The sequence below is a fragment of the Giraffa tippelskirchi genome, chromosome 14 (assembly GCF_054371585.1).
Source record: "Giraffa tippelskirchi isolate mGirTip1 chromosome 14, T2T-mGirTip1v1.2.pri, whole genome shotgun sequence".
Taxonomy (NCBI): Eukaryota; Metazoa; Chordata; class Mammalia; order Artiodactyla; family Giraffidae; genus Giraffa; species Giraffa tippelskirchi.
In genome coordinates, this window is record NC_137288.1 from 51,482,980 (window position 1) to 51,498,951 (window position 15,972).

A 15,972-nucleotide genomic window follows, 5' to 3' on the forward strand; every position below is an offset into this window, starting at 1 on the left:
CCCCACTCCCCATTTATTTTCCCTCATGAAGGTAGCAATTTACCAAATCCTTGGGAGCTCCCCCCAACCATCTCCAAAGAGCAAGTGCTCCCAACCATTGACAGACAGGTGCAATATAAATGCAGTGGCTTCGAGAAATGCAAGTGATGTTTTGGACACAGAGGACAGAGGCTGAACAATGCTCCCATGTTCACAGTTCCTGCGATAATGCAAACACGAGGTACAAAGAACGGAATGACTCGGGGAGGGAGAATCATTCAAGGGATTTTTTTTTTAAGTCAGGGAACAACCATCATCTCTGGTTTCAACAATGGCCTAACTACCTTTCTGATTCCCATCAACAGTTGGCTTTGCTGCTGGACAGAAACCTTTTCTTTCATCCTTTGGCCTGAAGCACATTAAAACCCAGTTTTCCTTAAAAACAGGATTTGTGGTCACTACCTCCAGGTGCTGCCTGGACACTTCTGGGGCTAGTTCAGGTGTGTGCTCTGTAAACTGGATGCAGATCATAGGGAAGCAGAAATATGATGTAAAGATGATCGAAGAATTAGGATGAAGGGTTGAGGAACGGCTACCCTGAAGAACTGTCTGGCAGGGCCACAGCGAGTGCTCTGGGAAATTTAAAGTTATATTTATTTGCCTGTCAATGAAATAAAGATCAGAGAGGAGAAAAAAAGCCTCCCAGGACAAGGCAAGCTGTCTGAAGGGTCATAAAGAAGAATTGCGGGTGTCAAGCCCCTGCCATAGAAAATACATCTTGAAAACGTACACAAGCTTTTGGTTTTGATGTCAGTTTTGCCATAAATCAATGGGATGAACCGCTTTTCTCCTTTGATCCATGGTGAGGACTTGAGAACGTTTTGCACGCACGGCCCCTCGTGGTCTCTGCAGGTTTACTCTCTGTAGGCTCGTCCTCCTGCCCCACCCCCGCCCCATTCCTTTCTCCCCCACCTTTCCCTCCACGGCCCACCAGAGATCCTTACTGTGACCTGTTCAGTCCCTCAGGTCCTGCAAATCGGAGGGACCTGGCTCCATTTCCGGAATATCTAAGTTATAATCGCTTGGGTGGGGCCTGAGTACGTGCATTTAGTAAAGGTTACATAGGAGATTCTGATGTAGAGAAGAGTGAGCACCACAGCACAGGCTACACAGAACCACGGGAGTCTCTGAAGAATCACATCCAGGTCCTCTTCCCATGATCATCCAAACCAAAGTCCTGATACACAATAGTGGTGAATTCTAGCATGGTGATTACCATTGACTATGGAGCTTCCCAGGTGGTGCTAGTGGTCAAGACTCTGCCTGCAGGAGAAGGAGACAGAGGTTTGATCCCCGGGTCAGGAAGATCAAGGGTCAGGAAGATCAAGGGTCAGGATTCCCCTGGAGAAGGAAATGGCAACCCACTCCAGTATTCTAGCCTGGGAAAACCCATGGACAGAGAAGCCTGCGGGTTACAGTCCATGGGGTTGCCAAGAGTCAAACACAACTGGGTGTGTACACACACACACACACACACACACATTTACCATAGTATCCAGCAGCATCTGTTACATCTAAAAGTGAGAAGAGATGTTCATGTGTTGTGAGCATGCAATGTGATTCATAAAAACCACTGAAACAGGAAAAAGCCCTACCATGTCCTCCCTACCCTGAACTCTTGGGGCAAACCGGAACTTTTTTTTTTTTTAATTGTTATTTTATTTTTAATTGGATAATTATAATATTGTGATGGTTTCTGCCATGCATCAACATGAATCAGCCATAGTTATACATATGTCCCCTCACTCTTAAACCTCCCTCCAATCTCCCTCCCCATCCCACCCCTCTAGGTTGTCACAGAGCACCAGCATTGGGTTCCCTGTGTCAAACTAAACATACTTTTAAAAATTGTGGCAAAATATACACAACATAAAATTTACCACTGTAATCATTTTTAAGTGCCTGGTTCAGTGGCAACAAATATGGCAAACTGGAACTTTTATGTCCTGTAAACAAACCACTTCTAATGAGAACACTGATTCTTAGGTAACTGGCTAATCTCAGGTGGTGAAGTGGTTAACAATCCGCTTGCAATACAGGAGACACAAGAGACTCGGGTTTGATTCCTGGGTCAGGAAGACTCCCCTGGAGAAGGAAATAGCAACCCACTTCAGTATTCTTGCCTGGATAATCCCATGGACAGAGGAGCCTGGTGGGCTACAGGCCACGAACTCGAAAGGAGTCGGATAGGACTGAAGCGACTAAGTGTGCACGCAAATCAGTGGTATGCCCAGACTCTAAAAGAGTCAAGGTTTAGAAAATAACAGCAAAGATTCTGATTAGCAATGGTAAAAAGAGAGGGCTGCAGGATTCTGGCAATGTTGCCTAAAGCTATGCAAGTTAATTAATATTTAACCTTTTCTCAGGGACCCCAAACTAAATGCAATCAACTCGTTGGCATTCTGAAAGTGATGTGGAAGTGGGTGGCAGAAATTTCATATCATCTCTTAGGATTAAAGTGCCCAGTTATTTAAGATCACCAACAACATAAAGGACACAGCTCTTCTACCAAGGAAATAAAATGTAACACATGGAGAAGAGGTGAGTCCTGAAAGGGTATTCTTTATGTTGTTGTTTATCTAAATTATCTGAACACTTTAATCCTAAGAGATAATATGAAATTTCTGCCATCCACTTCTGCTTCATTTTCAGAATGCCAACAAGTCGTGGCTATGATTGGTACATGGGGCTTCCCCAGTGGCTCATGGGTAAAGAATCCTCTTGCCAATGTAGGAGACATGGGTTTGATCCCTGGGTTAGGAAGATCCTCTGGAGAAGGAAATGGCAACCCACTCCAGTGTTCTTGCCTGGAAAATGCCAGGGGCAGAGGAGCCTGGCGGGCAAAAGTCCGTGGGGTCACAAAGAGTTGGACGTGACTGAGCAAACACACACACACATTACCGATATAGCTTTTGACCAGAACTATGAGATGCAAGGGAGGTAGGCTTGATCCCAAGGTCAGGAAGATCCCCTGGAGTAGGAAGTGGCAACCCACTCCGGTCTTCTTGCCTGAAAAATTCCATGGACAGGAGAGCCTGGTGGGCTACAGTCCATGGAGTCACAAAGAGTCGGACACGTCTGAGTGACTGAGCATACAGCACACATGTATCTCATAGCCTGTGTCTTAAATACATCTCTGCTGTTGTATAGACAGCCACGGATTTTTATACTTTTCAAGTGTCCCTAAGTATCCCAGGCTGGAGAGGCTGAGTCCAGGAAAGGGCAGCTTTTATGTGATATTTTACAGAATTGAAATCGTGGACGAATAAATATGGTTCCATGTTATTAATAGCAAATGATTCTCTGCAGGAAGGTGGTGGAGGTGCAAATAGTCCCCTCAGGTTGTGTTCAGAGGAGGTTTCTAGTACAAAGCCTGCACCTCTGGTTCTTTATAATTTATTAGGGTTTAATGGAGACAAATGATAAATTATATATGAGGCCGTAGTCCAGAAACTTTCCCCTCATAGACCCAGGCCAAAGTTGTTATTTTAGTCACATTCAAGAAACAGATTCTTTGTTCCTCATTTGTTTTCAGGTGTGGTCATTCAAGAAGCATTGAATAAACACATTTAAATTCATTCCAATTATAAAATACCTACTACCCAATGGGAACCTATTATGTGCCATGCTTGGTATTTTCCATTTAAGTCTCTCCATTTAACTCTCCCTACCTACAGTTTTGTCAATGAGGTATTATATTAAATTCACTTTTCTTTTTCTAAAATATTTATTTATTTGGCTGTGCCGGGTCGAGTTGCCTGACCAAAAATTGAACCCAGGCCCCATGCACTGGGATCTCAGAATCTTAGCCAGTGGACCACCAGGGAAGTCCCACATCCCATAAAATGGATAATTGTTCCCACTTTGCTGTAAGCTGTCCCTATTTCTTATTAGACAGTGCTCTTCTGCAATGTTCACAACTGCTGTGATTTATTGTGAAGTTTGGATGGTCACCTACGGAATTCCTTCAAATGGGGGCCTGTCTATGCATTCTTTATAGCGGGTTAGTCATCGAAGTCAAGTTGGAGGAAACCTGATTTTCATTGTCTTGCTCTCTCCTCTCACAAGCCCTGGCTAAGGGGCCAGTAATTCCCAAGCATTTTTATATTACAAGCACAGCATTTACATCTACATTAACAGCTTTTCAGGGCATAAAATACAAGATGGATCTGTCATTGTTATTTCCTAATATATTCCAGGATACTGTCTTGCTAAATCATAGTCCCCAAAACCCACAGAGAAAAATAACACAAATCACCTATCTTTCCCACATAGGGTGCACAGGCCAAACTACACCATGACATAAATGTGCCTCTGCTAATTAACTATAACTGGCCACATTCATTTCTCTAAAGTAAGAAGTGAAACCAAATAGTGTCATTTACTTTTTCTTTTTTGCCCTGCTCTAGTTAAAATTTAAAAAGCCAGGATAGACTCAGTTGAAGAACATTTCTTGCAATTCTTTTTTTTCTAATTACTCAAATCGATGGGTAGTAAAAAAAAAAAACAGCCTTATATTCAGTTTGGTTGCTGGTTTTATACAATAGGGAGGCTAATTAAAAATACTGCATACTCTGGCACATTCCAGGGCACAGCTTATGATTGCGAAAAGGTCACATGCTTGAAAATAAAGTTTGGTACGCCTCCCACATTTAGCTAAATAATCACAAAGGGTGTTAAAAATAATTTATAGCCCTTTTTTCAGGGGAGCTTCTTTTCCTTTCCCTGTTTACTCATGACAACCCATCAACACCTCTCTCTTCCTTGGGGCAATCATATTTGTGGGGTCCCTCCAAAGGCCTCTGCAAGCTCACAGGTCTGTGGAGGGCATCATAAAACATGGATTCTGGTTTGGTTCTGGTAAGAAACAAAACAAAACCCTGGAAGAATGATGTTTCAGAACTAGGATGCTTACCTAAGATCCATAAGATACCCGCGGCATAGATCATCTGGTAAACAGGACAAAGAGATACACTCTAAAGTCTGCTCCCTGATGAAGAAAAAAACACATTTCTGCCTCTCCTGGGAGGGTCTCTGAACACAGACACGGCTGTGTCCTCCACTGACCCTGACTGCATTCTGCAGCCCTCACCCTCTCTCGGAAACCCAAGCTTCACCTGGTCTTTCCAAAACGAATTGTAACCTCAAGACAAGCCTGAATCTTCTCATACTATTGACGTCTTATGAAACCATTTGTGTAAGCACATACTCCAGTTTCTCCCATGTCAAAAAATGTTCACTCTTTTGCTCTTCTAAACCTTCACTATGCATAGTTTCACACACTCATCGGTTTCCATATTTTAAAGTGTTGATGGAGGGACTTCCCTGGTGGTCCAGTGGTTAACAATCCACCTTCCAATGCAGGGGACTCAGGTTCAATCCCTGTTTGGGGAACTAAGATCCCATATGTGTATGCATGCTTAGTCACTTTAGTCATGTCCGACTCTTTGTGACCCTATGGACCTCAGCCACCAGGCTCCTACATCCATATGTAATTTAAAAAAACCCATAGCTCAACCCTAAATTTAATATGCCCCCAACCACTTTCTTCATGAAATAGGAAGTTCTGCTGAGCTTCAAAGAAGTCAATACTGGCTGCATACAATGACTTCATTAATTTGTCCATTCATTCATCCAACAGTTGTCTATGTGATACTATTTTCTGGGACCTGACATAATGCTTGGGACACATCTAGGGATAGAATCAAAGATTCCTGCCTTTAGGGAACTTACCTTCCAGGCAAAGAGAAACAGATAAAAAATAATGTTTATGAGAAGAAAAAGAAAAGTCTATCGTACTCTTGTTGTTGTTTAGTCACTAAGTCATGTCTGATTCTTTGAGACCCCCATGGAACGTAGCCCACCAGGCTTCTCTGTCCATGGGATTCTCTAAGCAAAAATACTAGAATGGGTTGCCATGCCCACCTCCAGGGGATCTTCTTGACCCAGGGATTGAATCCAGGTCTCTTATATCTCTGCATTGACAGGCTGGATCTTTACCACTAGCACCACCTGGGAAGCCAAGATCCCACATGCCGAGGGGCAAGTAAGCCCTCACACCACAACTAGAGAAGCCTGTGTGCCATAACGCAGCTGAAATAAATAAAAGAAAAAAATAAAAGTGTTGGTGAATATTTTGCCTCTCCTGTGTCTGGTAGGATAACGACTGCTGGTTACGCCTCATCACTTAAATGATGTCAGTCACAGATTAAGAAGAACCCAGTGAGTTCTCAGACTCTGCACAGTGTGACCGACTTCTTAAACATGGCTTTTCCTTCTATTGACCCTTTTCTAGTCTTACACGGGGATGTAAAGATAGGCCACCGTGATAAAAGTATAGCTGGAACAAGAGACAAACACTAGTGTACTTGATTAGAGGAAAGGAAATAACTTGTCATCTATAATTTAAAGGAAATCTTGGTGACTGTTCCCTTTGACTGTTCATATGATTTCAAGTAGGGCTTACTTTCCTTCATTAAAATATTTCATACACTTTTACAATGCTTTTCAATGTCAATGTCAATGTCAATCCCTAGGAGGTCTACTTTGATTTATGTGATTTAACATCTCCAACTTGCAGTGACTTTGGTGAGAGGTGAGAGTCCATCCTTATCCACTTTCTGAGATGATGGCAGACAGGACTGTGCAGGGAGGCCACCCGATGGAATGATGCTGAGCTCGAGGCAGCAGCTGATTAAAAACCTACGGCTGATGGTTCTTAGCCCAGCTGCTCCTTCTATTTGCTGAAGCAGCAAGGGAGAAGCCCCAAAGACCAACCCACTTCCTTATCTAAAATGCCACATGGGATCGCAGTAACCACAGTGTGTAATAACAGCAACACACAGGGCTGTTAAGTGAGGTCTCCTAATAAAGACAGTAGAGTGCAATGACAAATGTAAGTATAGGACTGAATGTCTACTATGAACGAATACTTTTAATTAAGATTATTAACTGATATTAAATATCAATTAACTGAATATTTAATAATAGTCACATCCCCAGACTGAAAATATCACAGCAGAGAGGTTACACGATTTGCCAGGGTTGCACAAGCAGCTGAGTTCTGAGCTAAGATGACATCCGTAACTTCTCGCATTAATTTTCCTCACCTTCTGATAAATTCAACTGCCATCCAGCCAAGCTTATCAATAGTCTCTCAGGCCGGGATCTTAACTGCCCTGCATGCCCTGCAGTGCATGGCTGAGGTTCCCACTGGTGAGCCTGTTGAGACCCAGATGCTGGAGCTGCATGGAGAAGGCACGAGGGGGAAGGACGCTGACTCCTCCCAAGGTTACTAATTTCCAGATAATGAGACTGCTCAGTGTAACAGCCATCCTCTGAATATTCTAAACTAGGTAACTTAAAGCTACTGCATGTTAAACAGGATTTATAAGGAAACCAATAAAGTAAATGTTTAAATAAACCACACAAGAGCTGTGACCAGCTCCCACCCCACTGTTCAATAAACAGGAGAAATGAATTACTCTAATTTCTTTCAGTAAGAGACTACTGCTGCTGCTAAATGGCCTCAGTCCTGACCGACTCTTTGTGACTCTATGGACTGTAGCCCACCAGGTTCCTCTGTCTGTGGGATTCTCCAGGAAAGAATACTGGAGGGGGTTGCTATGTGCTCCTCCAGGGGATCTTCCTGACCCAGGGATGCAATCCGCATCTTTTAAGCCTCCTGCATTGGCAGGCAGGTCCTTTACCACCTGGGAAGCCCAGTAAGACTAGCCAAGCAAAATTAAGATAGAAGCAGAGGTTTGTGTTTGTCCCCCAGGAGACTGGGGGTGGGGGGGGCGTCTGTGGTTTCAGAGAGACCCCCTTCCTACTTGCCAGGGAGAAGGCTTACTCGACTGTCCCAAAGTTGCTAAGCTGGTCAATTCGGGGAAAATCAGAAAAAAACAAAACAAACAGCTTTTAACAGGTAAAATGATAATTATTTGTAGATGACCCATTCATTTACCTGGAAAGCAATTACATGAAAAAATTACATATAGAAGAGAATTTGACTTGATCACAAAGTCAAAATTGCTGTACAGAAATTGACAGCTTTTATACACAATCAGCACTAGCTGCTGGGTATCAAGAAAGAAATGAGTCCACTTGTTGTAGCAACAAAAATGATGAAATGCTTAGGAATAAACTTCATAAGAAGGGTACAATTTCTACATGAAGGAAACCAGAAATGCTATCAAGAGACAGCAATGATTTGAGTGTGGGAAAGGCTTATTGTGTTTAACTTCATAAAGGAGCACATTCAGAGTGAAATCATACATTTAGCCTCAGTGGGTAAAGAATCCACCTGTGAATACAGGAGTCGTAGGAGATGCACGTTGGATCCCTGGCTCAGGAAGATCCCCAAGGAGCCTGGTGAGCTACAGTCCACAGGGCCGCAAAGAGTCGGACATGACTGAGCAACTAAGCACACAGCACAGTAAGATTAACAACAGGATTTTTGTTTCATACTAGAAAAACTGATTCTGAAGTTCATTTGGAAAAACAAACAAGAAAGAGTAGCTGGAAGAAGGTTAAGAGGAGCCTTGAGACTTCCCTGGTGGTCCACTGGTTAAGAATCCCCCTTGAAGTATTGAGCTTGTAGGGGACTCAGGTTCAATCCTTGGCAGGGGAACTAAGAGCCCACATGCCACAGAGCAACTAAACCCACCCATCACAACTACTGAGCCCCTGCGCCACAACTAGAGAGCCCACAGGCCACAAGTAAGACCTGAGCACCCTAAATAAATATCTTTTTACAAGAAGAGCCTAACTGCTACTTAGATTTTAAAACTTGCTATAAAGCTGCAGCACTTGAAACAATGTAGTACTAACACAGGAACAGACAAGTAGATCCATGCAGATAAATAAACTACATAGAGGGATTTAGCATAAGATGAAGGTGAGATTTAAATCAGTGGGGGAACAGAGGGAACATTCAGTTAACAAATTGTGGACACTTAGATTGATGGCCAGGACAAGGGTAAAAGTTACTTCTCCACCTCTTACCGTCCACAAATACAGAGGTTAAAGGGAGAGATGCTTTCAAACTGAAAACCATGAAGCAATAAAATAAAGAAATGGTAGACTTCTTTTTTTAAGGAAAGAAAAGCCCAACTGTGATATAAAACTAGAAGCCACAAGGGAAAAGACTGGTATATTCGTATCCAAAAACTGTATTAAAAAAAAAAAAAAAACATAAAAAGTACCATTAGCAATTTCAAAGACAAACAAAAACAGAAAAAGTAGTTCCAACTTGCAATACATAAAAGGGGTTAATTTCCCTGTATATACACGTGCAGAGTCACATGGGCATGGGCACTAGGTCATATCCGACTCTTTGTGATTCCATGGACTGTAGCCCACCAGGCTCCTCTGTCCATGGGATTCTCCGGGCACGAATACTGGAGTCGGTTGTCATTTCCTCCTCCAGGGGATCTTCCTGACCCAGGGATCGAACCCGCATCTCTTATATCTTCTGCATTCACAGGTGGGTTCTTTACCACTAGTGCCACCTGGAAAGCCCCACAGAACCATAACTAAATAGAAAAATTTGGACAAAATTTAGACGAGTGTTCACAGTAAAATGAATACAAATGGCTCTTGAAATATGCAAAGATGCTCACTCTCAGACTTAAGTCTATTTTTTTTTAACCTATCTTTTTGGTTTAGATGAAAAAGTTTCCTAATACAGTAGGTGGAAAGGGGGGGGGGAGTCCTCTCATACATTGCTGGTGGGGTATACTGTACAGGTTTTATGGAGAAAAATCTAACATTATCTAAAATGCATGTCCCCACTGACCTGTGATTTCACTTCTGGATCTGCCCAGTAGACCCTCACAGTGTGAAATGATGAATGTGGACCACTCTTCAGCATTCTTTATATAAAAATGTGGAAAACCACCTGGATGGCCATCGACAAAGTCAGAGTCCATCCATGTGGTGAACAGGGCAAAGATCCTTCACACGCACTGATGTGAACCATTTGCCAAACTTTATTGTGCTAAGTGAACACAGGGACTTGTGTAACCATGCACACACACACACAGGCATCCCTAAGTAAGGAGAGAACAGCCTTGGCCTGGGTGCAAGCTGGAGCTGCAGGACAGGATGAGGAGGGGGACACATTTTCACTGTGAATTCTTCATACCTTTTGAATTTTGTACCAAGCACATCTATTACCTACTAAAAATCAATAATGTATCTTTTTGCCTTCTCAGAATTCTGGGTTATTGACTTGTAGCTGGAAAAAAGCTAAGTCTGGGAGAATGAGCTTGTTAAGGGCAAGAAAGGAAGAACGCATACATGTGTACCTTTTCTCACCATTTACCAAGCATCAGTTTTCACTATTTTAACTAAATGAGTGAAGTATTGAGCTTGTTTCCATAAGGAAGAGGGCTTCACAGGGAAAAAGGTAACACAAATTTACTTTCCAAGTGGCCACCCTTCTCAAACTTGCCTGTGGTTCTTTTAACGTCAGTCAGAAGTATTGCAAGTTCATTGGCGAGAAGAGAGAGAAAATGGAGAAAAGAAAAATTTCCTTTTTGATTCTAAACTGTCAAGGGTGATGAAACTTAGTCAGTAGTCCTAGCTGAGCAGCCCCAAAGTATCTGCTTTTACCCTTGACTTCAACTTTTTCAAATTAAAAACACTATTTCAAAATTTCTTTTATGTACTGCCATCTCAATTTCTACTTTATGAATTTTCTAAGAATTTCACTGCATTTAAAACTTCTTGTAATGAAGAGGTAATACATTTTAAAACAAGCATATGAACAAGGAACATAGTGTAACTGCATTATATAAACCATAAACAGCCAGGCAGCTCCATTAAACCCAATGGTGTTTTATCCTTTATAAATATAGTAACTGCATTCCTGTGAAATACTCAAAGTGCTAAGAAACCCAATTATTTCCACCACCTTTTTTTGTCTTTTTTGTTACCTAGCTGGTTCCATGTGTTTCAGTTTTACAGCTGCTCTTTCACTAGACTGACCCATAAAAGTACTTAATAATCCAACTGCTATTTGTTAGCAGGCTGGAGTTTGTGACCATTGAGAAAAGCCTCATGTGATCCAAGTTCCAAGCCCGGCTGTCTTTCTGATTTATGCACTGCCTCCCCCACCCCCTGCCCCCTCCATGGGAGCAAAATGACCATTAAGCATTATTTTAGTTTCTACTTCAAAGGGGACTTTGGAAGTTGGTCCACCTGCTGCCAGGAAGCACACTGTGTTCTTGAGAAGACAGATTCCTCACATCAGCCCATTTCAGAGAGGCAGGGTGTACGCAGGAAATGCTACTTCTCCCTGCTTCTCTAACTCCTGAGCAATTTACAACTTGCTGGGAAGAACCATTCTTTGCCTCTTGAGAAATTCACATAGATCAGGAGCATCTCATTCTTGAGATGGAGAAATTACCTGGGATAGAGTTACTGTGCTTCACGTAGAGATCTATGCAGGGCGCCTCACCTGGAGATGTGATGCAAGACTGGAAACTTGATTTCTACAAATTCTAGGTATGTAATAACAGGCTAAGTTATCTTGCTTGCAAAGTGAAAATTCATAACTGGTGGAACACAGATCTGTAACTCCAGCCTCATGCAGCTACAAAGAAGGCTGTGCTCAGTCGCTTGATTGTGTCCGTCTGTTTGCGATCCCAGGGCCTGCAGCACGCCAGGCTCCCCTCTCCTTCACTGTCTCCCAGAGTCTGCTCAAACTCATGTACAGCCAGTGATGCCATCCAACCATCTCATCCTCTGTCGCCCCCTTCTCCTCTTGCCCTCAATCTTTCCCAGTATCAAGGTCTTTTCCAATGAGTTGGCTCTTCGCATCAGCTGGCCAAAGTATTGGAGCTTCAGCTTCAGCATCAGTCCTTCCAATGAATATTCAGGATTTACCATATTTACACTAGATATATACTGTAAGTCAGGACTTCCCTGATGGTCCAGTGGTTAAGAATCCACCTACCAATCCAAGGGACAATGGTTTGATCCCTGGTCTGGGAAGATCCCACATGCCTGAGAGCAACTAAGCCTGTGTGTCACAACTCCTGAAGCCTGAGTGCCTAGAGCCTGTGCTCCGAAACAGCAACAAGAGAAGCAATGAGAAGCCCGTGCAGTGCAACAGAGTGTAGCCCCAGCTCGCTGACACTAGAGAAAGCCACTCGAGTACAGCAACGAAGACCCAGCACAGCCAGAAATAAATAAATAAAAGCACTGTACTTTGCAGCTGATTCAGCATCAGCTCTTACTGGGGTCAAAGCCACGGGAGGTTATGACCCTGTTCAGGCCGGGAGAGGCTGGTGACGGGCTCCATGCCTGGGGAAGCGGACCCCAAGCTCAGCCCAGACTGACTCCAAGTATCATGTCAGATTTGAGGAAAGAGAGACTAGAGGACGGACCAAGTAATTCTGCTGCTCAGCTCTCTGTGAAAAACACAGTTCTATATAAGGAAAATGCAACGGGTGTCATAGCCACAGGTGGTTTCTCCAGGGGGAGAGACTCATCTGCATACCAAGGAAAAGTCAGATTTTCCAGAATTGGAAGTGTATTTTTGAAATGATTCAAAATCTCTCTTTTTTTTTTTTTGGTTTTGTCGTCACCTCCTCCCCATTCCTCAATACTGGCTATAAAATTATTTCCTCTACTTGCTATAGTCACACTTGCTTTCTCTCTCCTCCCCAGCAGTGTTTTGGTAATTTGTGTTTCTACTGCTTTCTACTTTTGTCTTGGTAAATGAATGGACGTGTGCAAAGGCGTACGGTATTATACAAAGCTCTGTAACATACAAACACTATGCAAATTCTTCAGAATTAATATACTCTTTTTCTGATCTCATTACAGTGGAATCAAGAGACGAGCAAACAGCTTTCATTGTAATGAAATTCTGCTGCATCGAATACTTGTGCCCCCAATGAAATTTAACCATTATCAATATAGATACAAGTAAGTTACTTAAACGTATTTTTAACAGAGATACTAGAATCCTAGAGGATACTAGAAATCAGTGTCTCGGGTCAGTTTTTGATTGTTAACCTGACTTGGTCATCTAGTAAGAGATAGCAACATGGAAGGGGGAGTGGGCATGCTTACAAAGAAGACGGGAGCAAGGGCACATCAGTGTTGAGGGGGCATCGAACAGAAAGAAATCAACAGCAGCAACAATAAAAATGACATTTCACCAAAGAAGGGTAATACACAAGAGAGAGCTTTTGATCAGTCATGCCTCATAAATAATAAGCAATTCTATCATCGTTTTTGCATGTTCTCATCAAGTAGGTGTTATGGACTGAATATTTGTGTCCTCCCAAAGTTCATATATTGAGGCTCTGAGCCCCTGGTTGGTGATATTTGGAGATGGGGGCTTCCCAGGTGGTGCAGTTGGAAAAGAATCCGCCTGCCAATGCAGGAGATGTAGGGTTGATCTCTGGGTCGGGAAGGGTAAGATCCCCTGGAGAAGAAAATGGCAACCCACTCCTATACTCGTGCCTGGGAAATCCCATGGACAGAGGATCTTGGAGGGCTACAGTCCACGGGGTTGAAAAGAGCTGGACATGACTGAACGACTGAGCACGAAGAACTGTCTCTGGTTTGGGAAGTAACATACCCCCACGTCCAACCCAGTGCTTGTAAAACAGAATCAGTCAGTGAATGAATGATCCATGACTTGTGCTCTTAACCATAGTGCAAATAGAGATCGAAGCTTTTGAACTAAATGACAGAGTAATGAATTCTTTTATCTCACTTCCAATGGCCAGAATTTTCCGGAGCTTTTCAACTAAAAAACTTTGTGCTCCTCTGATCCAGCTACAATCGGATTGACTCTTTGAAGTTTATAGTGCTGGACACACAATGATTGCCCTGTAAAATGTTTGTTGAATGGCTGATCTTAGAGCGAAAGGATCCTTTAGTAGGTTCAGCATTTTCTAACTTACTTTCATTGACTCAAAGTTAAATATCGATGTTTTCTCAAGAGCACTCATAAGGGACAACCGATTTTGTTTTCAGGGGACGCTTGGAGGAGGCAAGATTTTGATTTGTGTTTGGAATGTAGGTGCTCAGGTGACAGCTTTAAGAAAATTCCTGTAAGAAAGCAGTGAAAGGAAGTGGATATTGACATACAGCACCTGTTCTCTGAAGAAGAGTTAGAACACTCTGCCAATTCATTACCTTTTGATGAAAATACACACATTCTTTGACTGAGTTCATGCTATGACCACAGACGACTGTGGGAAGCTGGACAATCCACTCTCATTTTGTCTCCAAGTGGAATCAGGAAGGGGTTTCTCAGGCAGATTTGACACAGGCTGGAGCCCCCAGCCTCTGCTGCCAAACTACTTATCAGGGCATCACAACCCCTCATCCCCTACTGCTTTCCTGGGGAAGACAAACTAGTGGTATTGGTGCCAGCCAGCCATGTACTGGCTGTGTGCCCTGGGAAGTTATGCAGACTCTGTGCACAGCAGTTTCTCCATAGTTAAAAAGAAAGAAAACACAATGCAACTTCGCTATGGTGAAGAGTGGGAGAAGCAGGTGCTGGCACCCCATAGGATGAGCACCCTCACCGTTGCCCAGGCTTCCTCCCATCCTTAAGTGGTTCATCAGACGAGTCACTGTTGTCCCCAAAATCACAGAAGTGGCTTTGCTTCCAGTTACCTAATTTTTTTTCCAGTTTAAGTCTTGACAATAGTTTTGCCCTTGAGTTGAGCTTATATCTCCCAAGAAGACCTGATAATGGTCTTGATAAGCCCCCAGAACACCCTGGGGCCCCCAGCAGCTCTCTGGTTAATTTAAGAGCTCTTATTACAGTGAGAGAGTGGCCATGGCTGCAGCTTGGCCAGCCCTGGTCCTTCCTCTACATGACCCCTGATTATTCCTTGGAGAAGGAGAGAGCAAAAACAATGGGAACTTTTTGACTGGTGTTATTAAAGCAGTTTCAGAAAAGTAATTTTGCACAATAATCCCAATTTGTAATGGTGCTCAGTTGCGTCTGACTCTTTGCGACCCCATGGACTGTAGACTGCTGGACTCCTCCGTCCATGGGATTTCCGAGGCAAGAATACTGGAGTGGGTTGTCATTTCCTACTCCAGGGGATCTTCCTGACCCAGGGATGGAACCCACATCTCTTGCAACTCCTGCATTGGCCACCACTAGTACCACGTGGGAAGCCCTTAATATGTAATTATACCTATGCAATTCTACCATAATGTTCTGTACTTATTTTTTTTAAACCAGTCAAGAAGGGAACTAGCAAAACTCTGTTGAAAAACACAGGTATGAGTCCGGGAAGACAGTAAATGGAATATTTTGAGTACTAAAAACCGTTTTCCACAATACTCATGCTATTCAACTTGGTACAATAATTATTAATGGACCAAACTTTTTAAAAGTCACTAAAAAAAGATAGAACTTTATTCAATAAATACTACAATAAGTGATAAAGTATTTGGAGGTCAAAAGATGGACTGTATGCTGTGAATTCTGTATGCCTGTTAATTCTCTGTATGCTTTTCCTCAAGATGAAGAATTCTGCATAATCTGACTTCTCACCAAATCTTGTTTTCCTCACCACTTCCCCCAAGTGTGTCAGGGAAATTCTCCAGGACCACATACCATCTGCCTATCCTAGCCCTAGCCTCTTCCATTAGGTAGAAATTGAATGAAAACTAGTTACTCTCACCAGTCTAAAAGGCAATTAACTTTGTAATCTCCAAAATGATGAAGATATTAATACCATGGTGCTGGGGAAGACTCATGAGAGTCCCATGGACAGCCGGGAGATCAAACCAGTTCATCCTAACAGAAATCAACCCTGAATATTCATTGGAAAGACTGATGCTGAACCTGAAGCTCCAATTCTTTGGACCCCTGATGTGAAGAGTCAACTCATTGGAAAAGATTCTGATGCTGAGAAAGATTGAAGGCAGGAGAAGGGGACA

The 15,972-nt window shown here is 42.9% G+C and overlaps 1 protein-coding gene and 1 long non-coding RNA gene across 2 annotated transcripts in view; both read right to left on the reverse strand.

Moving 5' to 3' along the window:
- L3MBTL4 (L3MBTL histone methyl-lysine binding protein 4) overlaps nt 1-15,972 on the reverse strand; it is a 227,270-nt gene that overhangs the window by 29,727 nt on the left and 181,571 nt on the right.
- The window catches only part of LOC145534226 (uncharacterized), a 38,090-nt gene that overhangs the window by 13,498 nt on the left and 8,620 nt on the right, over nt 1-15,972 (reverse strand). Inside the window, exon 2 of the long non-coding RNA XR_014074360.1 lies at nt 4,955-5,029. This is a non-coding gene — a long non-coding RNA (uncharacterized LOC145534226). The remainder of the gene's footprint in view (nt 1-4,954; nt 5,030-15,972) is intronic.